The following is a 25,774-nucleotide window of genomic DNA, read 5'->3' as shown; positions in this document are numbered from 1 at the left end:
ATTGCTGACAAAGATGCTTTGCAGATAACGTCGTTTGTAAATGGATCCTAGTGCTTCAAAATGTATCAGCCAGTTCTGTTTATCTCATACTATAAACTCAAAGCAAGAAAAAAGCTGTAACTCAATTACTGCATACACAAACCTATAGCAAACATATTTCCTTTACACATGACATAGTAAAACCTGTAATCTATGTAGGTGTGATAAGCCTCTGAAAAGTGCAAAACTTGTTAACTACTTACCCACATTAGCAGAAAAGGCTTTTATTATCTATAAGAGCACATTTGTTCTCTATCCAAAACTATATTTAAACTTGTAGCATATATTCGGTGTAGAAAAAAATCATCTGGGGCCCTGGCCAGTTTACCCTTTCTATCTCCACCATATATTTAGATTTTACATACATGGAGATGCAGATTGCAGATGGTTACTTAACGCTAAGCTCCAGCACTTGACCTGTATTTAATTAAGAAAGTTTTTAACCATTGTAGTATTTAGATAGGTCCAGTGACGCTTACTACAATTTTCAGTCTGGGAGGCTGCTTAGGGTACAGCTCAGGTCAGCACCAAACCAGACTCCATAATCAACTATTGCGCATGTGCAGAAAATATAACTGGGCCCGGGGAAGAAATGAGAAGAAAAACCCTCCCGCTAATCTGCAGAAAAACTTCTAGGGCTTCATAGTCTGCACATTATAGCTGGTGAATAAGCATAGTGTGGGCTACCTGCTGGTGGCTCTTACTGCTAATCACGCCCCTCCATCCCCTCCCCTCTAAAAAAAAAAAAAAAAGTACCGGGCCCCACACATCTGCTCATGGGTGAGTGAGTGGGTGCTAGGACTGGAGCTCACTGGGGATGGTGCAACAGTGGTGAGTTTTTACCGGGTGGGTTGGTGGTGGTGGTGGGGGGGGGGGGCGCTTGCAGCCCCATAGCCCCTAAGTACAGTATGCCACTGGATAGGTGCCACTTGAATGTAGATGAAAGTTACTTGAACAATTCAAATTGCAGATTCAAAAATTGAATGATTAACATAAGAACACAGAGGTTGCCATTGCATGGATAATGGATTTGTGCTACAAAATGAACACATACATACATGTTGCATCTTCAGTGGAATTTCTTTCTGAGTGTTTATATGTAGACAAGGGAAACAGCATGAAGTTTCAGCTGCACGAGACCTTGCTCACATGCTATCATCAGAGACCAAATATTGCACCTGTGCCAGGTACATATGAAAGCTCTCAGGTATTGTCTAAGAAGTGTATGACATCAATCATTAATGGTTAATTGCCAAGAACACCAGAGATTATTTAAATTTGCATTTCAATAGGTGTTTTCCCTCACTATCATACTGATTACCTTATTCCCATACAATTTCATTGGACAAAGAAAGGAGGAAGATGTAATAAATGTGGCCAAAACTACGTCTATTATTAGGGGTGGAAATGGCGCTGCCAGGCCAAGGGGTAGAAGTTCACTGTGAGCAGACAGCAAATGACAGGACCATGAGTAGCCCGCCCCAAGTCTCTACGACCGCCCACCGGGAATGAAGAAACCAAACATAGCCAACAATAAGCAGAACACCGGAAACTGCAGCCCAGGACTGAACAATGGGTCTAATTCAGAGTTGATCGCAGCAGCAAATTTGTTTGCAGTTTGGCAAAACCATGGGGGTCATTCCGAGTTGATCGCACGTAGCAACTTTTTGCTGCTTGTGCGATCAACCTGACGCCGCCTATGGGGGATGTATTTTAGCATAGCAGGGCTGCGAACGCTTGTGTAGCCCTGCTATGCTAAAAAAAGTTTCTAGCAAAACAAGACCAGCCCTATACCTACTTACCATTTGCGACGGATCCAGCGATGCAGGTTCCGGATTTGACGTCAGACATGCGCCCTCAAAATGCCTGGACATGCCTGAGTTCGCTGGACCACTCCCGGAAAACGGTCAATTGACGCCCCAACACGCCTTCCTCCTGTCAATCTTCTTGCGGTCGCCGATGCGACCGCTTTCCTTGTTCCCGGCGTCGTTGCCCAGCGACAGCCGTCGCCAGGCAACGGCGTGCGTGCACAATGCGCACGCTGCGCATGCACAGCTCTGACCCGACGGCATCGCTGCGATGAAGTGCAGCGTGCGATCGGGTTGGAATGAACTCCTATGTGCACTGCAGGGGGGCAGATATAACATGTGCAGAGAGAGTTGGATTTGGGTGGGGTGTGTTCAAACTGAAATCTAAATTGCAGTGTAAAAATAAAGCAGCCAGTATTTACCCTGCATAGAAACAAAATAACCCACCAAAATCTAACTCTCTCTGCACATATTATATATCTGCCCCCCCCTGCAACGCACATTGTTTTGCCCAACAGCTAATAAATTTCCTGCTGCGATCAACTCTGAATTACCCCCAATATCCTGCGTGTGAACAAAGCCCTGAAGCAGTGTGTTAACCTGACGGACACAGAGAGATGCAATCCACGGTAAAAGTCAAAGGTGGAAAGACAACAATTTTGGGATAAAATGCAATCATACTGTATATACAACTATAAAGTGACTTGATATATATATATATATATATATATATATATATATATATATATATATATATATACCCAGCAGCTAAGCCCAGCCTAAAAACTTACCAGAACCAATAATCATTCATCCAACATAAAAGACATACATATGCTATATTTTTCTGCCGTGGATGGACATTCGTCTGTGTAACTCCAACCCCACATTAACTCTATATGGGAACAGAACACAGCATGCATAAAACTTTCTGCTACAAATGAATGTTTCATTTATTTATCTGTACAATGAGTCTGTTTTAAATGCAGTACTGTAAGTGAATTTTCTAGGTTTTAAATGTTTTTCTGCACATATAAAATAAATATGAAATGTATTACATATACAGTACAGTAACAGTACTGCTGTTCAAGATCCAACATTACACAAATACAAGGTATTTGAGAAATTGTGTAGTGAGCGCCAGAACCCAATACCTTTTACACCACAACAGACTTCTATTGGCTAGGAATCCTGTCCTATATATAACACATAGCCTGGGGGCGGACAGAATGTTAGCTAGCCAATAGAAGTCTGTTGGCAGCGCATGCTGGGGGGAAGCTCATCATGATCTGACAATGGTCAGTGTCCTGTCTGCTTTGCTGCTGGTGCTGCTCCCAGCCGGTTCCCAGTGGCTTCACAGTGACAGCGAGTCCCAACCAGAGATGTTGGGCAGCATTTGAGGGGCCTGTTGCTGTGGCTCCCATAATTACATTTTGATCTGTGCTGGAGTCCCACCACAGCAACCGCCATTGGAATGCAATGCTTTCTTTAGTCCACTATACTGTATGACCGGCAGCAGCATCAGCAACTGGACTGTGACTGTGAGAGTGATGACACACTGTACAGGCTTTCTGATGCTGCTCCTGCCTGCCAATATATAGTATTAAAAGCAGTGGAACAGCTCTGGCAGAAGGCCAGTACTGTAGTGTCGGTGACAAATGCAGGATTTCTACAGGGGGGTTTCCAAATGCAGTCCACAATCTCCCATTCTGCAGAACATTGAAGCAAGTGCAGGAGTCTGGGGGAGTGGTAGAAGAACCTAGTAATGACCCTGGACATTAATATAAACCTTGGTCTTTTTATACACTGTATGGAATACAGTATTAATATTTTACATTATAGATGGTCTATAGTATAGGCTGTATCAAACATATTTAAATATTATAAATAAGTGGTAGGAAAAGGATAAACATACTATAATAAATAAGTACACAAACATAATAGAACCAGTACTGCACTTTCTAAGCACTCATTCTTCCACCTCATGGCAAGGCTCCTGTCTCTTCTTTCTGGTAGCTACTCTCTGGTCCAGTGCACTGAAAACTTGGTAGAACAAACTGCTACCACTGGGCATGTGCAGCAGTTCTGCTCTGTCCCTTGAACTGCATGACGTGGCAGCAGATCTAGTAATCGTATTATATACCTTTGCTATTGTTGTCAGAATTTGAGCCACTTGCCAAGAGGAGGGGCGTTTTTGGGCAACCGGAACCCACCACCACGTTTGCCTGCGAGTGTTTTACACAGTGTAATGGTTCCAAAAATATGGGGGGAGCGGCACCAGACCCTTACTTTGCCAGGGTCAATCGGATCCCTAGATGAACCACTGCACTCAGGTGCATGTTGGTACTTGTATTAAAAACACTTCATTTTAACTTGGATAGACAGGGGTATCAAAAGAGGACCAGTGATATTAATCATTGGATAAGGCATCTGTATGTGCAGGGCCCAATTATTTTTTCACCACTGGGGTTTGGAGGCTGACAAGTGGCATCTACTGTAATGTGTGGCCACAAAAACTGCCCCTTAGTACAATCCCCAATACGTTTTAGTGGAGGATTTTTGTATGTAGAATAAATATGGAAATGCCAAGCAGTAATAAAAAAATCAATAAAATTGTACAGCTAATGAATAGTAAACAAAATAACAGAATGATTTCTGTTTAATTGGGATACATATTACTTTACGAACACCTTTGAAAAAGCTGCAAGGCATATGCAGCGAAACGCGTCAGGATTTCTAACCCTTGGAGCAGGACTCTCTTCAATTGGATCCGAACCAGCCCACACCACCTTCCAGCTACCCAGAGGAGTCCCAGAGAGGCACCATCCAATCACCGCATTGCATAAGGTACCCACTGCTTATGGGACATTTATTCCATCCAGAATCCTCTAGCGGCATATGGAATTTATAAAGGACTCTCTTGACACCATCTAAAAGGGACTTGCTTAGTGGAATATAACTGGATCTACACCATTTAAGGGCAATATCCGGAACAGATCCTTTAGAGCTTATATGATACATGTCCTGAACCAATATCTTGGGTAAATTTTATTTCTTTCATGCATGCACATGGCACAATATAACTGTACAGAATACTACTGTTTCTTAATGAGCTAGTGTTTTTAATAAATTGTCATAAAATTGTACACATTTAGTGGATCATTGTTCTTTTCCTCTTGAAGCGCAGCCTCCTCTTTTTATTTTTATTTGTGTATATATATTGGGAGTGACTTCCCTCTTAATATTGGCTGCCGCTTAGCTGAGCATCTCGCCTCACAGCGCCCGAATACCCTCGGGTATTTTTTATTACCTTCTCTCGCATTACTTTACGAACAGCACTGTTATGTAGGGGCTCACATCTATTATCGTTTTTCTTCTTCTCCTAGTATATCTTATTAATGTTGATTTGCACATTGTGCAGTTTGAACAAAGTAGATCTCTTTTTGTACTCCTGTTCTTTTCTTTTCCTTTGTTCAATTGTAGAAGTATATAAATTAAAGATATAAAAGCATCAATATATCCCCTAGAAATTTTCAGTGATAAAAAACCCCCCCATGGAACAAATCTTAAGAATCAAGGACTGACGCCGGAAATCAAGGACAATTGGAAACTTTGATCTCATGTACAGTATACAGTAGTGCTGAATTGTATCAAAGTCAAGTCAGATGCTTGGTTGCATAGAGAGAGGAATCAGTAGCAGGAAAAAAGAAGTGATAATGCCACTGTATAGGTCATTGGTACGGCCCCATCTGGAATACTGTGTCCAGTTCTGGAGACCATATCTCCAGAAGGATATAAATACATTAGAGAGTATACAAAGAAGGGCAACTAAAATGGTGCATGGCCTACATCATAAAACTTACCCGGAAAGGCTAAAAGATCTTAACATGTATAGTATGGAGGAGAGAAGGGAAAGGGGGGACATGATAGAAACTTTCAAATATATCAAGGGTCTTAAAGTTCAGGAGGGAAACATTTTTCAAAGGAAGAGAAGTATTAGAACACGAGGACATGCACTGAGACTGGAGGAGGGGGAGGTTCAGGGGAAATTTAAGGAAAAATTACTTCACAGAAAGGGTAGTGGATAAGTGGAATAGCCTCCCATCAGAGGTGGTAGAGGCTAAGACTGTAGAGCAATTTAAACATGCTTGGGATAGGCATGTGAATATCCTTACAAATAATTAAGGTTCCAACAGCGTTAAGATTGCCTAAAGCAGTGGTTCTCAACCGTGGTCCTCAAGTACCCCCAACAGTTCATATTTTCCAGGTCTCCTCACAGGACTGCAAGTGAAATAATTGGCTCCACCTGTGGGTCTTTTAAAATGAGTCAGTGAGTAATGAATACACCTGTGCACCTGGGGTACTTGAGGACCAAGGTTGGGAACCACTGGCCTAAAGGATAAAAAAAAAAAGGGTCAGACTAGATGGGCCAAGTGGTTCTTATCTGCCGTCAAATTCTGTTTCTATGTTTCAAATTCTATTTTAAGAAAAACTTTTCTTAGCTTGAGTAGTTGGGTAAATGTTTTATTATATTATATTATGCAGCCTGCTTTACAATGATAAAGTGGATAATTGTGTTTTATGCTTTATTCATTTGTATCTAATCTACAGTTAAAGAATGAATTTCCCTCTATTTAGATGAGGTTTTGGCAACACTATACAATTGCTATCACCAGATACAATAGATTACAGATCTTGCTGGCTTCTGTTACAGAGGATATGAGATAAAGTCGGTTACATGAAGCTCTGATAAATATGCATTCGCTGAAATGCATTCAGTATTATTTAGTGTAATTACTAACATGTTCAACCTTTAATATAAAAGCAAAATATACATTAGGAAATAAAAACCACAGTAATATTCAATCATCTATTTAAAATGGGTTCAGTATGATTTATCAATGATCGGGATGACGGCTGTCAGTATATCGACAGTGGCACCACGATGTTCAGAATCCCGGTAGGTGAATGTAAGTATACTTACCTTCCACCAATGGCCTCCCAACCCTCCCTTCCAGCAGCCTAAAGCTAACCCCCCACCCCTACAGCCTAACCCTCCCCAATGGTACTTACACCTAACCCCCTTCCTCGCAACCTAAACCTAACGCCTCTTTTATCTGGGGTCCTGGCGGTCAGTATTTCCTATTCGAGATGTCAGTGTCAGTTTTGCGTTGTAAATGATGGGCGCTTTAAAAAAAAAGTCTGAGTTCGGCTGGAAACCCGCACCTCTGGCCAACTCGGACGGTATTACATCTGGCCCCTGGTCTGTATAATTAACTTCCATGAACTACATTTTTGGAGATAATCTTAAGATATCTTAAGAAAAGAAAACAAAATTGTCTTTTTATGTAATGCACTAGCCTGAAAGTATATATTTAAAATCAACATGCCAATATAGCTTGGTTTTATTCTTATGACTGTGCCCGATAGCTTTAAAAAAAAACAAAAAACCTTTGTATGCAGGAAATTCGCAAGGAAAGGAAGGTAACAGAAGTTTCGCTTCAAAGGTTTCCCAAATCCATAGAAAGAGAGGTAAATGATAGGTTTCCTCCTCAGGAAAGAAAGCGGTTTGTTCATCGCATTTTGCACTCAAGTACTCTGTATGAAAATAATAATTTGTGAGATAATAAGCTGGAAACATCTGATCTATATGGTTAAAGTCATTTGGATTCATGAGAATAGGTAGAGAAATGGCAGGGGCACAGGTGTATTTAAAATGGGTGCAGTGTGTGCACCCACCCTGCATCCATTTTTTTTTAATACTTAACCTCCGGAGTCCTGCGTCCACGACATCACTGGGAAAATGGTGTGGTGGCCATGCTACTAGTGTTTCGCGCATTTGCTGTAGGAAATAATTGGAAAAATGGGAGCCACGCATTTTCCCAGGTACCCTAGTACTCAGAGTCTACAGAGCTGCCAGCTTTTAGGGGGTGGGGGGGCAAAAGGAGTAAGCACACGGGTCTTCTCTTCTATCATGATGCACCTGGTGGGCAGGGGGGGGGGGGGGGGTTATACCCAGAATCTCTGCACTTTAAAGTACAATGTTGGGGGGGCAATCACTAAAGCAGCTTAAAAACTGCATCTGCAATTGTTACATGAAGAAACAGCATATAGGAAGATCCAATTCCCCTGATCAGACATACTGGTACAAGATTTAGCAATATTCCTGACTTGCACCTAGTTTTATTTCTTCAACACAGGCTATACCAGTGGTGTAACTACCACCCCACAGCCACTGTGGAGGCATGGAGGCGCAAGGCTGCGGGGGTCACCGCCACTAATTGCTGCTGTGAGTTTTGGAAGGAGCCGGAGGCAGGGCCGGCGCTACAATTAGGCAGCTGCCTATGGGCGTAGGCCACTGGAGGGCGGTACCACACACGCTGCCGATGAGAAAATGCTTTCTTTATTATTCCCTCAGCTACGAGCTCCTCCCGACCTCTTCCCTAAGAGATGGCCGCCCACTTGTTATCAGCTGAGCCGCCACTCCACTGTGTATAACGTGAGTGTAACCCATCGGGTGATAAGCCTGCTCTTTTTATGTATAGTTTTTTTATAGCACTAACTGGAAGTTCCTCTCAGACTCTCTGAAATCTGTCGCCCCCCCCATCCCAACTTGCATATTCCTGCCACGCTCCATGACAACACTCTGGAATTGCAATTGCGGACTCGTACCCCCACCCGCGGACTCGGGCCCGCATCAGCACTTCCTCTAACCCGCGGATTCGGGCATCATGCCCGCACCCCCTCCCGCAATCGCGTACTCGGGCATGATGCCTGCACCGGCACCCCCTCTAACCCGCGATCGCATACTCGAGCATGATATCCGCACCCCCCCTCCCACGATCGCGGACATGGGCATGATGCCCGCATCACCCTCCCGCGATCGCGGTCATGAGCATGATGCCCGCGATCGCGGACACGGGCATGACGACGCACCCCCCACCCGCGATTGCAGACTCGGCCCCCTTTCTCCCCCCCCCTCCCCCTACACATTTGCAGACTCGGGCATGATGTCCGCACCCCCTCCCCCCATGTTTGCGGACTTGTCAAGATCCCCTCCCCCCATGTGATTGTGGACTCAGGCATGATGTCTGTACCCCCCATCCCTAGCGATTGCGGACTATGGCATGAAGACCGCACTCCCTTCCCCCACAATTGCGGACTCGGGCATGATGCCCGCACACAGCCCCCCTCCACGACTGCAGACTTGGGCATGATGCCCGCACCCCCTCTCACCATGTTTGCGAACTTGGGCAAGATCCCCCCTCCCCCCCTAGCAAATGCGGACTAAGGCATGAAGCACACACTCCCTCCCCCCCTGCGATTGCCGACTCCCGATTGTTGCCGAACCCGCGATTGAAGACTCAGGCATGTAGTCCCACCCGCAATTGCAGACTAGGGCATGGCGTCCGCCTAGCCCCCAACACACATACACACACTCCGCGCGCGTGATTGCATTCTGGGATGTTTCTGCTAATTGCAGACTCGGGTATGTTGTCACCCCCCACGCGGTTGCAGACTCCCACACTCCCACCACGTACCATTATGTAAGCATGGTCCCTTATGGGAGTAGTGCAGTATATCACGGACCCTCTTCCTAACCCTCGGTCCCCGCAGGCTAACCCTAACACTCCCCACAGCCTAACCCTAACCCTTCCTCCCCGCAGCCTAAACCTAACCCTCCCCAGCAGCATAACCCTAACTTTCCCCCCGAAGCCTAATCCTCCTGGGTATACTTACATTCAGGATCCCAATTCTGTTGATAATTAACAGGAGGAGGCACCGGGACCACAAACCATGCGAGGAGGCCATGGAGCTGCTGGGGCCCGAGGAGGAGTCTGGCAGCGGCACCTTTACCAGGGCGGAAAGGGTTTCCCCAACCCACGGCTGATCCGTCCCTCCCACTGTCAGCCCGTCTGCCCCTGTCATTTCTGACACTTTTTTTTTTTTTTTAAGCGCCCCAAATTCACGTTTGCCTTCACCGGGAGCCTGAGCTGCTATCCCAACTCCGCCTCGCAACTCACCCTCATCTTGCTCAGCCCAGAGAAGAAGAGGGGAGTAGCACACTGACAGACAGCGCAGGGCCATACATGGCTCCTGAGCAGCAGCCAGCGTAGCTTTCCCTGCCCTTGTGTGCTCCGTGCAGCCGGGAGTGAGCCGCATCCTCCGCTGTGTGGGACTGTTATCCCAACAGTTTGCCCCTGCCACCAGTACTGTGGTCACACAGGGGGGGCTTTTATGTGGTTGTGTGGTGAGGTTGGGAGCAGTGTACACTACAGAAGTGTGAGGCACAGCCCCAAAGTCACACAGCATCACACTATAACCGGGAACCACAGGGCTCTATTCATTCATAGAGAAGTCAAATACGTTCTATCCAATTTGCATGTTTTCAGTGTGTTAAAAATATTACACACATTCATGTAGTCTCCTCTCTCAGCCCCTTGGACAAGCTCCAATTCTCGCTGAGACGAGTCAACACAATTGACTTCAAAAAGTAATAGCACACTTCTGTCAGGTGCATTGAAACTTAGGGGGTGATTCCGAGTTGTTCGCTCGCTAGCTGCTTTTAGCAGCATTGCACACGCTAAGCCGCCGCCTACTGGGAGTGTATCTTAGCATAGCAGAATTGCGAACGAAAGCTTCGCTAATTTTCTCGTAACGATTACCCCGCAGTTTCTGAGTAGCTCCAGACTTACTCTACCATTGCGACCAGCTCAGTCCTTTTCGTTCCTGGTTTGACGTCACAAACACACCCAGCGTTCGCCCAGCCACTCCCCCGTTTCTCCAGACACTCCTGCGTTTTCAACTAGCACGCCTGCGTTTTTCCGCACACTCCCATAAAACGTCCAGTTTCCGCCCAGAAACACCCACTTCCTGTCAATCACACTCCGATCACTTCAACGATGAAAATTCTTCGTTCTTCCGTGAGTAAATCTACTAAGTTTTGAGCTAAAATACTTAGCGCATGCGCACTGCGTACCATGTGCATTTTCGCATTAATCGCTCCGTTGCGAAAATCGGAAACGAGCGAACAACTCGGAATGACCCCCTTAGTGCTGCAAAGTATATCATGTGCAAGGGGCATAGGCAATATGGGGGTGAGAGCAAGATATACCTGTTAATTTATCACCCATGCCAACATCGTATGCATCTCCTATATTTTCTGCAGACATGGGCTTTGATGTACTGTATTTGTTTGCACTATGGGGCAGCACGGACGATGTAATGGTTAGCATTACTGCTATACATCACTGAGGTCATGGGTTCAGTTCTCACCATGGCCCTAACTGTGTGGAGTTTGGATATTTTCCCTGTGCTTGTGTGGGTCTCCTCCGGGTACTCCGATTTCCCACCACAATCCAAAAATTTACTGGTAGGCTAATTGGCTCCAAACAATAAAAAAAATAAAAATAAAATGACCCTATTGTGTGCGTATAAAATGCTGTATAGTCTGTGCGTCTCCATTATGCACAGTGTGGCTTGGGGGAACCAGTGTAGCAGTGTTGGATGGGTCCAAATGACTAGATAGATAGATAGAACAAAACCTTTTTCACATGCTTCAAAGAGCAGTAGAACCCCTGTTAGTGGGAACCAAGAAATGTAGGAGAAAGGTGGCAACCTTTGTAACGGGCTCTTTTCACAACATCTTTTGTATACGATGTAAGATCAAACCTCTACATTTTATGCTGAATGTCGAACAAATACATTTCTGATAGTCTATTAATAAAAGGCATTTGGTGCCGTGTTTTGGGTGTCTGCTCTGGTGAGAGGGTATCTTCCAGGTTAACACTCGGCTGAGTGCAATATCCAGCGACCTTAGTATCATCCAACAACAGTCCCAGGTTGGGGATATAATCAAGTCCTGCCGGAATCCAGTTGGACTTTAAAAAAAAAATTATAAAATCATAACCCCTAACCTCAATCCAAACTGGTAAATAAACCCTAATACCCTAACCCCATCATCCAAACTAACCCTGATACCCTAACCACTAAATTATCAGGCGGTGGCTGTGGAACTTACAAGATGCTGTGTCTGCACTTTTACCCTGAGGGGCTCAGTGTTTTAGTGTGTGTGTGGGAAAGGGGGGGCGCTGACGATTTGCCTAGGGTGCTGAGAAACTTTGCACCGGCCCTGGCCGGAAGGCACAGCGCGCACCTCTGTTGTGTTCCTCCTGGGTATCCGGCGGTGGCGGCAGCATGTTTGGCAAATGAAGTGCCGGTTCGTGAGCCAATCAGAGCTCGTGGACCGGCAGACAATCAGGAGCCGCAGCTGCCAGTCCGCGAGCTCTGATTGGCTCACGAACCGGCACTTCATTTGACAGACACGCTGCTGGAGACACAGGACGGACACAGGAGAGGAACGCACTGTGCCCTCTGGCTCCTTCCCCTACTCACAGACTGTACACTCCTTCCCATACAGCACAGCCACGGGGGGTGGGTGTGTACCTGGCACTGGGGGGGGGGGGACATATTTGGCTCTGGGAGCATATGGGGCACTGGGGGCATATGTGTATCTGGCCCTCGGGGGGGGGGGGGGGGCATATTTGCACTGGGGGAGTATGTGTATCTGGTACTGTGGGGGCATATTTTTATCTTGCACTGTGGGGGAATATCTGGCACTGGGGGCATATGTGGCAACGGTAGCACAGCCCTAGCAACAAGCATTACCCCCTGGTAACAAGCACAACACTCAGCTCATGAAATCCCTGGCAACAAGCATTAATCCCTAGCAATGAGCACGACACCCAGTGCATGAAACCCCTGGCAATGAATATTACCCCCTGGCATTGAGCTTAACACCTAGCGCATGAAACCCCTGGCAATGAGCATGACACCCTGAGTATGAAAATCCCTGGCACCATAGATGGAACCAAGAGCATGAAACCCCAGGCAACGAGCATGTAATTTAAAAGCAATTAGAAGCCTTCCTGTAGGGCTTAATGTGTAATGGGCATTGTGGTGTGCTGCATAATGTATCACGGACATTGCGGTGTGTGGCGTGGCATAATGTATCACGGACATAGCGGTATGTAGTATAATGTCTCAGGGGCATTGCAGTGTATGGCATAATGTATAACGGGCTTTTGTAAGATTGTAAGCTTGCGAGCAGGGCCTTCCTACCTCTATGACTGTTTGTTATCACCCATTTTGTTATTGTTATTTCAAATTGTAAAGCGCAACGGAATTTGCTGCGCTATATAAGAAACTGTTAATAAATAAATAAATTACGGTGTGTGGCATAAGGTATAATGGTAATTGCGGTATGTGTCACAGGCATTACGGAGTGTGGTATACTATATCACAGGCATTGTTGTATGTGGTATAATGTCTCAGGGGTATTACAGTGTGTGGCATAATGTATAACGGGCATTGCAGTGTATATCATAATGTGTCACAGGCATGACGGTTTGTGGTGTACTGTATCACAGGCATTGTATGTGCTATAATATCTCAGGGGCATTGCAGTGTGTAGCATAATGTATAACGGGCATTGCGATGCATGGCATAATGTGTCACAGGCATTACGGTGTGTGGCATAATGTGTCAGGGGCATAAGGGTGTCTGGCATATTGTGTAATGGGCTTATTGTGTGTGGCATAATGTCTAAGGGCCATTGCAGTATGTGGCATAATGTATACTGGGCATTACTATAAGGAGGAAAAATGACAAATAATGTAAGGGGCATGAATCAGGATTATTTTTTTTCCTGTGGTGGCCAACGTCTGGGAATGCAGGTTGCAAAACTGGGGTATAGGGTAGTCTTTTCCTGCAATACCACGCCCCTTTATGCAAAGCCACACCCATTTTAGCAAGGCCTTGCACCCTTTTTGCAGCGTGCCCCGATTCATCACTTTACTGGTGGCAATTATGGGGGGGGGGGGGGATCCTCAGAGAATGTTTTGGCTTGGGAGAGAATACCGTACTGTGAAAAAAACGCAATCTTCAAGCATCCCTCCGGTTCCCCTACTCCTGCCCTGATCCGACAGCCGGAGCAGAGCTCAGATCCGGTGCCTTTGATTAGTCTTGTCTTTCTAAATAGACCACAGTATGATCACTGAAGATAAAAAATAGTTAAAGAAAGAAAATAATACAAATAAAATTTACCTGCACGCTGCTGCAGCCAGAGATCAGCGTCCGGCACCTTCTGGGCTGTAACACACTGGCCGGTTTCTCCCGGATGGCAAAAAGCCGGACAAACTTTGTCCGGCTTTTTGCCATCCGGGAGAAACCGGCAGAGTCTGTCACACAGAACAGCTTTGAGCCGTGTGTGATGCTGTGCGCATGCGCAGCATCAGACACGGCTTGAGAAAAAACCGTTGTGTGTGAAAGCTCCCCTTCACACACACGGTTTACTGGCTGCAAAGACGGCCCGGCAGCCGGACCTTCCAGTGGATATTTCCGGCTGCAACCCGGCAGCCGGGCCGGGGCCGTGCAGTGTGAAGGGACCCTAACCCTCAAACTGTTAACTACAATGCCGGCACGGGAAAAAGCCATCTGGCCTTTTCCCGGCCGGCAAAAGCCGGCTCGTGTGTTTTAGCCCTCTCTCTGTGACTCCAGTCGACTGATGCTGTGAAACTCCCGGTCTCAGTTTACAGCAATAATCAGCTGACATGGCCTCATGTCCTTGAAACCACACCACCTGGTATATGATGTTTTGAGTGGATGACAGTTCTCATCATGCTGGGGGCTTGCTCAGCACTCCAGAAGCTGCGGAGCAGCCCACAGTCTCTCCTGGCACACGTGGATGGCGCGCGCATGCGTCCATCATCCGACACCGCTATCACCGCTGCTCGGTGATACCATTCAAGGGGGTGACACCAAAATAGCAGAGCAGCTCTGCTATTTTGTTGTCACCCGATGCTTACGCACCCACCTAGAATGCCATTTATGACAAATAGTGCTGAGCCTAGTTATATATATTAGATTTGTATTACAAAACAGGTTGAGTATCCCTTATCCAAAATGCTTGGGACCAGAGGTATTTTGGATATGGGATTTTTCCGTATTTTGGAATAATTGCATACCATAATGAGATATCATGGTGATGGGACCTAAGTCTAAGCACAGAATGCATTTATGTTACATATACACCTTCTATACACAGCCTGAAGGTAATTTTAGCCAATATTTTTTTTATCTTTTTGCATTAAACAAAGTGTGTCTACATTCACACAAATCATTTATGTTTCATATACACCTTATATACACAGCCTGAAGGTCATTTAATACAGTATTATTAATAACTTTGTGTATTAAACAAAGTTTGTGTACATTGAGCCATCAGAAAACAAAGGTTTCACTATCTCACTCTCACTCAAAAAAGTCTGTATTTCGGAATATTCCGCATTTCGGAATATTTGGATATGGGATACTCAACCTGTATAACACTTTACAAACTAATGTGCCCATGAAATGTAACACTGGAAACAAGTTTGCATGTTTGATTTGATTTATCTATGAAAATATTAATTGAATACGTATTATATTGACTTTACTATTGGAAATAATATTAAGTACTTTTGCAGCATGTCAGAGGAAAATATTTATAACCATAGCAACAAAATCACATTGAACGCAGTGTAGAGAGCAATTTCCTCCTGTAACCTCCCCCATCTCTGACTTTCCTTGAGACCATACAGATCTAGTTTGGGAATCACAGTCCTCCAGTGCTTTCACAAGATACAAGAATGACAGAAATGTACAGGAAACACACACCATCAACTTCCAGCTGTAGGGGTTATCCACCCAACAGCAGCTACTCTGGGACAGACAGGAGGATGAGCCAATACTCAAACTGAGTAGTTGCTGCAGGCATTTTTTAGACACCCATAGGACATGCATCTTTGACAAAACAATGCTAGATCGTCAGTAAATCAATCAAATTTGAAAAAGAAATGGTAAAACTAATCAGCGACATCATTACCAAAGCACTCATACTTACACTGCATCTCCAGGTGAGACACAATTACAAGGTTCATTTTTCCACAACTTTTCTTCAAGTCATTAATCCCCTACAATTGGGTAGACTGACAATACCAGCATACTGTACATGGCTGCAGTGACTTCACAGGAAGTTGTATGTGATTATCTTGTTAATGATAATGCTGACATTAAAGGAGTTGGAGGTATGCAATACTGTAGGTAGACTGGGTTTTCACTACAGGCTTATTTTGTATGATGGGTACCAGAGGTGGCTCCTAAATGTATTGCTGGGGGTCTGCCTGTCTGCAAAAGAGCGCATGCACAGGATGACAATCCTGAATATGCACACAAATCAACAAGTCAGCTTCTAGGGACTGCATTGGCTGCAGCCACTAGATGCATGATAGGGCTGCCATAACAGTAGGGGAGCAATAACAAAGGAACCGCTTTCTGCTATCGCAAACTGGAATGGCAGTCTTAGGGGGAAAACACCTTGCCCTAGGTCTACCTGCCCAGCATGTTGTCATAACTCCTAATATATGGGAGTTTAAATTTGGGACCCATTGCGTGGACCGAAAACATGCACCCACAAGGGGTGTGGCCACATGAGAAGAAACATGGGGGGGGGGGGGGGGGGGAATTCAAATGTTTGGAAAGTCACTTGGATGTCTGTTTTTTCCTGTCTATTAGATAGATCCAACCGACTTTTCAAACATTTGAATTTCCCCCATGGTCTTGTGAACAACCCTGTTTCTATCAAACTGGGTGCCAGCACTCCTGGAGATGCTGCGCTGCCCCAAGACGCACTCTCTGTAGTGTGTGCTGCCCCATGCGGGATACTGCGACCCAAGAATGGCATGGAAGGAAACTCCCCGAAAAGCAGGACTGTACCACCCAAGGTTTGATGGTTGGCATACCTCCCAAACGTCCTGATTGCAGTAGGAAAGCAAAAAGCCGGACTTTCCCGCTGCACTGTCCCTTCTGCTGGCTGCAGTGTCCTGCGGATGACAGAAAGGTTGGGGAAGCAGTTGGTGAATAATGAATAGATGTCGTGTGCAAACAGTGCGGAGAAGAGAACGTGGGGGCAGCCAGGGCATACCCCTAAAGTAATGTAAAATGGGGGGCATACCCTGAGGTCACACCCCTCCTGATACCACGCCCTATTTTCTAAAGTGCAATTATTGGAGGGTTATGTGTGATTAGCAGAGAGCGCATCCAATGTGAAATAACTGACACTACCAGACATTCATTTAGGGTGTCAGATTGGGCCGCAGTTCTGCAGCCCTAAGAGAAAATCCCCAACTGATGAGTACTTGGTCCAGTGGTGCCTAGTGCCATGTAGCTCCAGCCAGCCAGCCAGCTATGGAAATCTATGCATTGCTAGCTATGCAGGGAAATGTAAGGGTCAATACAGGAAAAAAGAACATCTAAAGTCAGCCTGGTCACTCAGTGCCCAAAGTAAATGGATCCATTACATAAGTGTGAATACTGAAGTTTTTGCATGATTTATGTACGGACTCAGTGACAGCTAAATCGCAGTTCAAGTTGCAAATATGGGAAACACACCAACTGATGAGTTCGGCATCCCAGCGGTCAGAATGCCAGCAGTCATGTGATTGGCACTGGAATCCCGACACCTCTTAGGAGATCAGAGGTATCGGGGTTAGGGGCCCTGGTGGGGTGGGGGGAGGGTTAGGCACTAAGGGGTGGGGGTGGGGGGTTAAGGTTAGGCACTAGGGAAAGTGGTTAGGCATAGTCGACACCCCCGAGGGTTAGCCATAGCCACCACCCCCGAGGGTTAGCCATAGCCACCACCCCCAGAGGGTTAGGGTAGGAGATGGGGGAAGATCTCAGTTGACCCTATCCATGTTTGACACTATCCATATTTGACCCTATCCTTCTCATGGATATGGTCAATTATGAAACGGAGGTCTTCAGACAACTAGAAGATAGGAGTACTTACCATAAATTAAGGTCTGATCCAACGGATAACACCATCACTAAACTGCATTCTTTAGTAGATAAGTACAGTATTGGGGATTTTGGAAGAAAAGGAACAAAAGTTCCTACTGAATCTGGAACCAGACATTCCGGTTCTATATATATTACCAAAGGTACACAAAGATTCCCTCAATCCCCCGGGAGACCAACAGTCTCCGGGGTGAATTCTGTTACCTCAAATGTATCTGAATTAATTGATTTCTACTTACAACCTTTAGTGGTTCGCAACAAGTCCCACTTAAAAGATATGACAGTACTTTTACATTTGGTTGAGATTATAAAATGGCAAGATGATTTCACCCTTGTAACAGCCAATGTACGAGCACTTTACACCATCATTGACCATCAATAAGGGATTACAGTACTGATGGAAAGTTTAAGAAATAGTGATATTAATTCGGGCCTACAAGATTTTATAGTGGAAGCAGTGAGGTTCATTTCGATGAATAATTATTTAGTCTTTGATTAACAATTCTACATACAAAAGATCGGGACAGCGTTGGGCACTAGGTTAGCTCCAAGTTATGCTAACATATTTATGGGGCAATGGGAGGAAGCCTATTATTGGGGGGCCATTCAAATGAAGCGAACCTGGTTTCCTGGTCCAGATACATAGACAATATGCTATTTGTGTGGAGAGGTGATGAAACACCCTTAAATGAATTTTACACTTATCTAAATAATAATACATCCAATATTGAGTTTACTTTTCACAGTAGCAAAGAGATGGTGAATTCTTTGGACGTTCCCATATATGTAGTCAAGAAGTACCATTTGAATCCATAGGCGCTCAAAAAAAACAAATAAAATAAACACTCAGTGTATTATGTATAAACATATATAAAATCCAAGTTCAGTACAATCTTTTGGTGAGTCTTATACTTAAAATGCTGTCTACTGTTTTTAGGAGTAGACAATCACGCTTTCTGTGGGAGCAGGAATTTCACCAGTTTTAGATTCTATAAGCCTTAAATCTTCTCCTCCAGAATCGATACCCAAAAAGAGAGAAATATAGCCTCCAATGGTGTAATACCGTTTAATCACTGCACAAAACATATAACAATTGGGGGAAATAGATGGACTCTCACCCTCTGAAGTGGTCTACAAATAATAACAGTAGACAAAACAGCAAGTTAAAAGATGATAATGTTGGGCGTCCCCGGAACCAGCTGTACAACTCCGCGGGTGATGTCACAAACGTCTCCCCCACAACAAGCAAGTCCTCCTGCAGGAGGAAACCCATAGTGGAAACTAAAACTAAAGGGTTTTTTTAGGTGCGGTTCCTGTGTAGGGAGCAGGGAGACTAAAGTAAACCGTACTGGCAAAACTTCCCAAATAATAATTAATAATAATATATGGGAAATGAATTTATCACATCAGTGGGTTAAGGGACATTGGAAAAAGAGAGACTTAGGAGCACAATTAGCAAAGGCAGAAATGACGAGAATATATGACCTTGGAGCGTTTTAACACCGACTTTGAAGTAAAATGGTTCCTCTGATTTCCTTACTTTTTTTTCTCCTTACCCGCAGTGTGTGATTATTTTATCTACTGTGATGCAGTGACGGGATTGTCTTTCATAACCTTTTTATATGATATAAAGCATTTTTAGAATGATATGAGGTAACTATTTTTAAATATGTTTTATGCTGTATTCTTGTTAAGATTGGACTGTAAGAATCCTCTAAGAGACATGTTACTAAGGCAATGGGAAATGCAACACAGGAGGAAATGGAAATGACGGTCCCAGCGCAAGTGGTCATTGGATTTGTAATTTGCTCACTGTCTAGCGACTAATGCTCGGGGACCTATCAGGACTTGATTGGGAGTTTCATACACACCTTTGGGAGGAAACTGAAACATTCATCCTTTGAGGCTTACCTTGAGAAAGACCCCAGTAAGGGTTGGAACGCGTGGGTGCCAGAGCGGGGAACCTGAGGACCGCTTGAGTGGACACACACAGGGAGACTGGAGCTGCAGCCCGGGAGCCTCCACTAAACGTGACCTTGTAAGAACTGTCCGTTGCCAGTTCTTTTCATCTGACTAATAATTATTGACTCTGCGAGCCTTTGAATAATTCTAATGCATTGTGGAAGCTTGGCTATATATGGAACATCCATTCATTCCATATGCCTATTTGAGAACTCCTGCTAGTTCTCATATTACATTGGTCATTGTTCATCTTTTAACCGAGCCCTAAATCCAGGCTACTCTGATTGATACTTTGTGCTTTTTTATAATTGTATTTGTGTAAATGTTTTATTAAAACAGTATTATACTATGTACACTCTTCTCTTTTTGGTTTCATACACGGCATCTAAATGAAACATTGTGATTGAGAAAAGAAAGAAGGATGCAACGCCACTGATGTGTCTCTTTTGGAATATGTATTTTTAGTAATTTGTTCATGTGCTGGTGGTGCAAGCTCTCTGTCCTTAGGTGTTACAGAATACTTACCCTGTCTGGTGTTGGGATCGTCATTGTCAGATGCTGCTGTCGGTCACGTGACCGCTGGGATCACGTACCGAACCCCTTTCTGATCAACATTGACTTGCTCTGGTGCACTGGTGTCCACGGCAGCAATCCATGTGAGTTAGATACATAATTTATGTGGGGTCTGCCAGTGATAAGAATTGGTTCTTTTTTATACTGTAATTAATGTGTAGATGTTCAGGAAGCATCATTTGTTATAAATTTTCTATTTAGGCGCTTGAAACACCGGGGGTTACTCCCCAATGTATTTCTAGTCCAGACTACCCCCTCCCTTTCACGCACCTGAATTGTATTTTCTAACTGATAAGAGCAACTTACATTTTGTTCTGTTAGTATGAGGGGAACGGTTGGGACCGGTGTTTGGAGGGTATGCTGTTAGTGCTATTTGGAGATCCCAGGGGTATCTTCAGGTAAGTTAGCGCTCAATTCGGATACATTTGCTCAGTTGCCATTATTATGTGGGATTATTATATTACCTGGAAGGGTTGGTGGTAGTGGTAGTGGTAGTAGTAGTAGTAGTGGTGGTGGTGGTGGTGGTGGTGGTGATTAGTCTGGGGTGTGGTTTCTCCTAGATTGGTGGGGCTGCGCTGCTTTGGGGTAGCACACTGCAAGATCTTATTTAGCACTTATTTAGTGCCCCCTTAACACATTTATTAATCTTTCGTGTCTTTAATTACATCTTCACTAGTATATTAATTTTTGTATATAGATTTTGCTTTCCTTTTATTAATACATACTAACACTTTACCTTCTGGCATTGTGCTGCCCTAGGGTAGCTGGCCTTTGCTGGTTTGTGGGGCTCTGTATCCTAGGCAGAGACCTAGAGTTAGGGGCCACCAGCATCAGAGAAGCCTTGTCGGGGCCTGGTGGCTTTATCATATATTTGCAAATGTATGTAATCAAGACCTCTATTATATATATATATATATATATATAAACATTTTGCAGTCAAAGGGCACTCAAACTTCTTAATTAATATATGAAAGTTTATTATTTCCAAAAAAGACACTTTTTTAAAAAACCATATCAAATGGCAATGGTGAAGGAAAAATGCTTATATATCCATAAATCCTTAAGCAAAAAAAGCAAAAACGCTTCTCTCCAATCCAAGAGATTTTCAACATCAATGCAGCACTTTAGAAATATATGATAGAAAGTCAAACTTATCCGTTGTCGACCTCGGCCATTTAATAACCGTCAAAGACTCCTGCATCCAAGCACAGATCACCCGTTGCCACTGCCATCCACACACATCTCTCTGGGAACAAGTCCTATATACCATATGAACAAAGGTAATTCAATTACCCTAATTCACAACTGCCCATCTCACAGGTGCTCCGAACATGCCCCTCGTCAAGCCAGCGTGCGTTCCAGCACATTGCGCATGCGCCGACCCCGGCCAAACAAATCACTTCCTGTACCAGCGTCTCCTGGTTGTAAACAAACCGCTCACCCGTCCTTCCTACGTGGGTCATCGCCTACCTCACGTCCGGGGGCGGTACTGGCTCCTGCTGCTGAATATTCATATAGCGGTTACCATGGTAACCCGTTGTAAGTGAACCACCGGTACAATCCCGTGGCTCACAAACAGGGGAACCATACCACTATCAGTGCCCTACATATATCATCTCAGTTACAAATAACATTCATATTCCAGCAGGTCTTCAGGATATTTCATTCTGAACACTCATCAGTAATACATGGCATATTCATGTTGTTATTATCCACAGCTATCACTGTGTGCTTGCTCCAGGTACAATCCTGATGCTCAAATAAACAAAGAGGAAGGGGGGTGCAAATCCCCACCCCCAAATTCCCTTCCGCACACTGAAAATTACCTGTAACCATCCCTGAATCTATCTAGTAATAAAATTCAGAGAATTCGTCACTCAATTGTGTCTCTGCCAGTTCACTTTGGGTATTATCATTTGGGGGGGTACTATGGACAGTTTCATTGACATGGTAAATGCACTGAACTGCCTTGATACTCCTATACGTTTAATATCCAGTCCGACCAGATTGAATTTCTTGATGTATCTATATTTCGTCAGAATAATAAACTAGGCACAACACTCTATCGAAAAGATACCGATAGAAATACCTTATTGTATTCTACAAGTCATCATCCGAAATCCTTGAAGGATGGACTCCCTATTTCTCAGTTCCTCAGGGTTCTCAGAAATAATACCCAAAGTGAACTGGCAGAGACACAATTGAGTGAAATGGCTGTGAAATTTGAACAGAGAGGATATGCACCTGGGATAATTAAAAGGGCACTCAAAAGAGCGAGACACATTTTTCCCAGGAACAAAAGGAGAAAACGTCAAAAATTACTAACCGAATGGTGGTCACAACACAGTACGATGTGAATGCACTGGCTTTTGCAAGGGCAGTCAAGAAAAATTGGCCGATTGTGGGCACAGATCAAGCATTTAAACAGATTAGCAACAAGCCACTGATTTCCTACTCTAGAGGACCTAATTTAAAGCAGTTATTAATGCAACCTACCAAACACTTTGACATCAATGCACAACGGACTTGGCTTAATGTAAACAAACAAGGCTGTTATCGTTGCCACGGTTGCACGACGTGCAATGGCATGTTGACAGGAAGGACTTTTGCTCATCCCCACAATGGGAAGAAAATATCCATTAAGCATTATGTGACGTGTTTGACTACCCATATAATTTACATCTTAATATGCCCTTGTGGGCTTTAGTATGTAGGGAAGACTACTACAACATTCCGTGAGAGAATAGCTAATCATCGTCTGTCCATTAGACAAGCCTTGATAAACAAGCAAAGCAACAAGCCGGTAGCAAGACATTTTTTGGAGAATGGTCATCAAGTTGCTTCTTTGAAAAGTATGATTATAGACCATATCCCTAAATCAAGTCGGGGAGGTGACCGTGGACGTTTACTTTTACAAAGGGAGGCCAAATGGATGTATAGACTTGATACAAGGATACCACGTGGCCTTAATGACAACATTAATTTTCGTTGTTTGTGAACATTTAATTGATGATACGGACAGTTTGCATATGCATCACATGCACAAAATTAGATTAAAACAGGGATTACTAAGTAACTAGGGAAAAACATTATACTTTTGTATGTGTCAGTCCTGGCATATTTGTATATTAACAGTTTTTATATAGAATGGTATGACATTTGTTACATTGAAATTTTTTTTTTTAAATAATTGTTGTCACAATGCACGCCACACATACTCAGGTATATAGGAATATATTGATGTTTGAAGCATTATTTACAAACAGTGTTCTTTAGAGCATTTGATGGATTCATTGTGGTATACATAGGAGGCTCTATGAAATATGCTTTACTCATTATCCAGTGGTGCTGACAGCGGAACGGTGTGCCGACCCGGTCTACACGTTGTATTTCAATGATAAGCGTCTACCAGTGTTAGCATAGCTTGCTGTGATGTGAGCATCAGGATTGTACCTGGAGCAAGCACACAGTGATAGCTGTGGATAATAACAACATGAATATGCCATGTATTACTGATGAGTGTTCAGAATGAAATATCCTGAAGACCTGCTGGAATATGAATGTTATTTGTAACTGAGATGATATATGTTGGGCACTGATAGTGGTATGGTTCCCCTGTTTGTGAGCCACGGGATTGTACCGGTGGTTCACTTACAACGAGTTACCATGGTAACCGCTATATGAATATTCAGCAGCAGGAGCCAGTACCGCCCCCGGACGTGAGGTAGGCGATGTCTCACGTAGGAAGGACGGGTGAGCGGTTTGTTTACAACCAGGAGACGCTGGTACAGGAAGTGATTTGTTTGGCCGGGGTCGGCGCATGCGCAATGTGCTGGAACGCACGCTGGCTTGACGAGGGGCATGTTCGGAGCACCTGTGAGATGGGCAGTTGTGAATTAGGGTAATTGAATTACCTTTGTTCATATGGTATATAGGACTTGTTCCCAGAGAGATGTGTGTGGATGGCAGTGGCAACAGGGTGATCTGTGCTTGGATGCAGGAGTCTTTGACGGTCATTAAATGACCGAGGTCGACAACGGATAAGTTTGACTTTCTATCATATATTTCTAAAGTGCCGCATTGATGTTGAAAATCTCTTGGATTGGAGAGAAGCGGTTTTGCTTTTTTTGCTTAAGAATTTATGGATATATAAGCATTTTTCCTTCACCATTGCCATTTGATATGGTTTTTTAAAAAAGTGTCTTTTTTGGAAATAATAAACTATCATATATTAATTAAGAAGTTTGAGTGCCCTTTGACTACAAAATTTAATTATCCTGTACCTGCGAAGGAACGGACTTAAGGGAGCACCATTTGAGAATTGCTGGAGAGTGTGCATTTGTTCAAAGTCTCTCTCTCTCTCTCTCTCTCTCTCTCTCTATATATATATATATATATATATATATATATATATATATATATATATATATATAGGATCCGGATTGAAAGTCGACAGTAACTAGGTCAACCACTATTGGTCGACAGTAACTAGGTCGACAGGGTGTCTAAGTCGACAGGGTCTTTAGGTCGACATGTTCTAGGTCGACAGGTCAAAAGGTCGACATGAGTTTTTCACAATTTTTCTCTTTTTTTGAACCTTTTCATACTTAACGATCCACGTGGACTACGATTGGAACGGTAATCTGTGCCGAGCGAAGCGAAGGCACCATGCGAGGGGACGCGGTGCACTAATTGAGGTTCCCGGTCACTTTACGAAGAAAACGACACCAAAATAACATTAAAAACTCATGTCGACATTTTGACATGTCAACCTAGAACATGTCGACCTAAAGACCCTGTCGACCTAGACACCCTGTCGACCAATAGTGGTCGACCTAGACATTGTTGACCTAGTTACTGTCGACTTTCACTACCACACCCATATATATATATATATATATATATATATATAAATAGTCTTTGTACAGGTACAGCTTGGTGTGCTGGGGAACACTGGTGGTTAATCCCCAATGTATTCCAAGCCTAGACTACCCCCCCCTTCGCGCACCTGAATTGTATTTTTTAATTGATATGAGCAACTTACACTTTGTTCTGTAAATCTCCTATTTAGTCTGATAAATAGGGAGAGCAATCCACACCAGTCATACAGTATGTACCAATAAAATCTAGCAGTGTGTTCATGTCTAGAGAACAAAAGATCACTTTCTTGTAAACGAATAATGCTGCCTAAGCAGTATTATTTTTCCTGTGTGTGACTAATTAATAAAATTCATGTTATTAAGTATCATTTTAGATGAACCTGGCAGTAGCTATCAGATTGCATAAAGAAAAGGTACTTTAGCTGGGAGAACACAATGTCCAGTATGTTAGATAATTAATACGTAGATTGCATTATGAACTCTGCTATTCACTTCAGCTATCAGAGATGTTTAAACAAAGGAACAGTTCTGCGGTTCTGACTTCTTGGAAAAATCACTACAATAAATTGCTAGCATTGATGTGTCAAGGTGACACTAATAACACACAGAGGCCTTTATGCA

At 44.0% G+C, this 25,774-nt stretch overlaps 1 protein-coding gene across 6 annotated transcripts in view; it reads right to left on the bottom strand.

Moving 5' to 3' along the window:
- TBL1X (transducin beta like 1 X-linked) overlaps positions 1 to 25,774 on the bottom strand; it is a 495,345-nt gene that overhangs the window by 289,240 nt on the left and 180,331 nt on the right. The window contains exon 3 of one of the 6 annotated variants that reach the window (XM_063955519.1): positions 16,685 to 16,765. The exons of the other annotated variants lie outside the window; for them this stretch is intronic. The gene's annotated coding sequence lies outside the window, so the exon portion shown is untranslated. The remainder of the gene's footprint in view (positions 1 to 16,684; positions 16,766 to 25,774) is intronic. 6 annotated transcript variants of the gene reach the window in all.

Source organism: Pseudophryne corroboree, chromosome 2 (assembly GCF_028390025.1).
Source record: "Pseudophryne corroboree isolate aPseCor3 chromosome 2, aPseCor3.hap2, whole genome shotgun sequence".
In the NCBI taxonomy this organism is placed as follows: Eukaryota; Metazoa; Chordata; class Amphibia; order Anura; family Myobatrachidae; genus Pseudophryne; species Pseudophryne corroboree.
The sequence above is the reverse complement of the archived record's forward strand: the minus strand, read 5'-3'. Positions and strand labels throughout refer to the sequence as shown.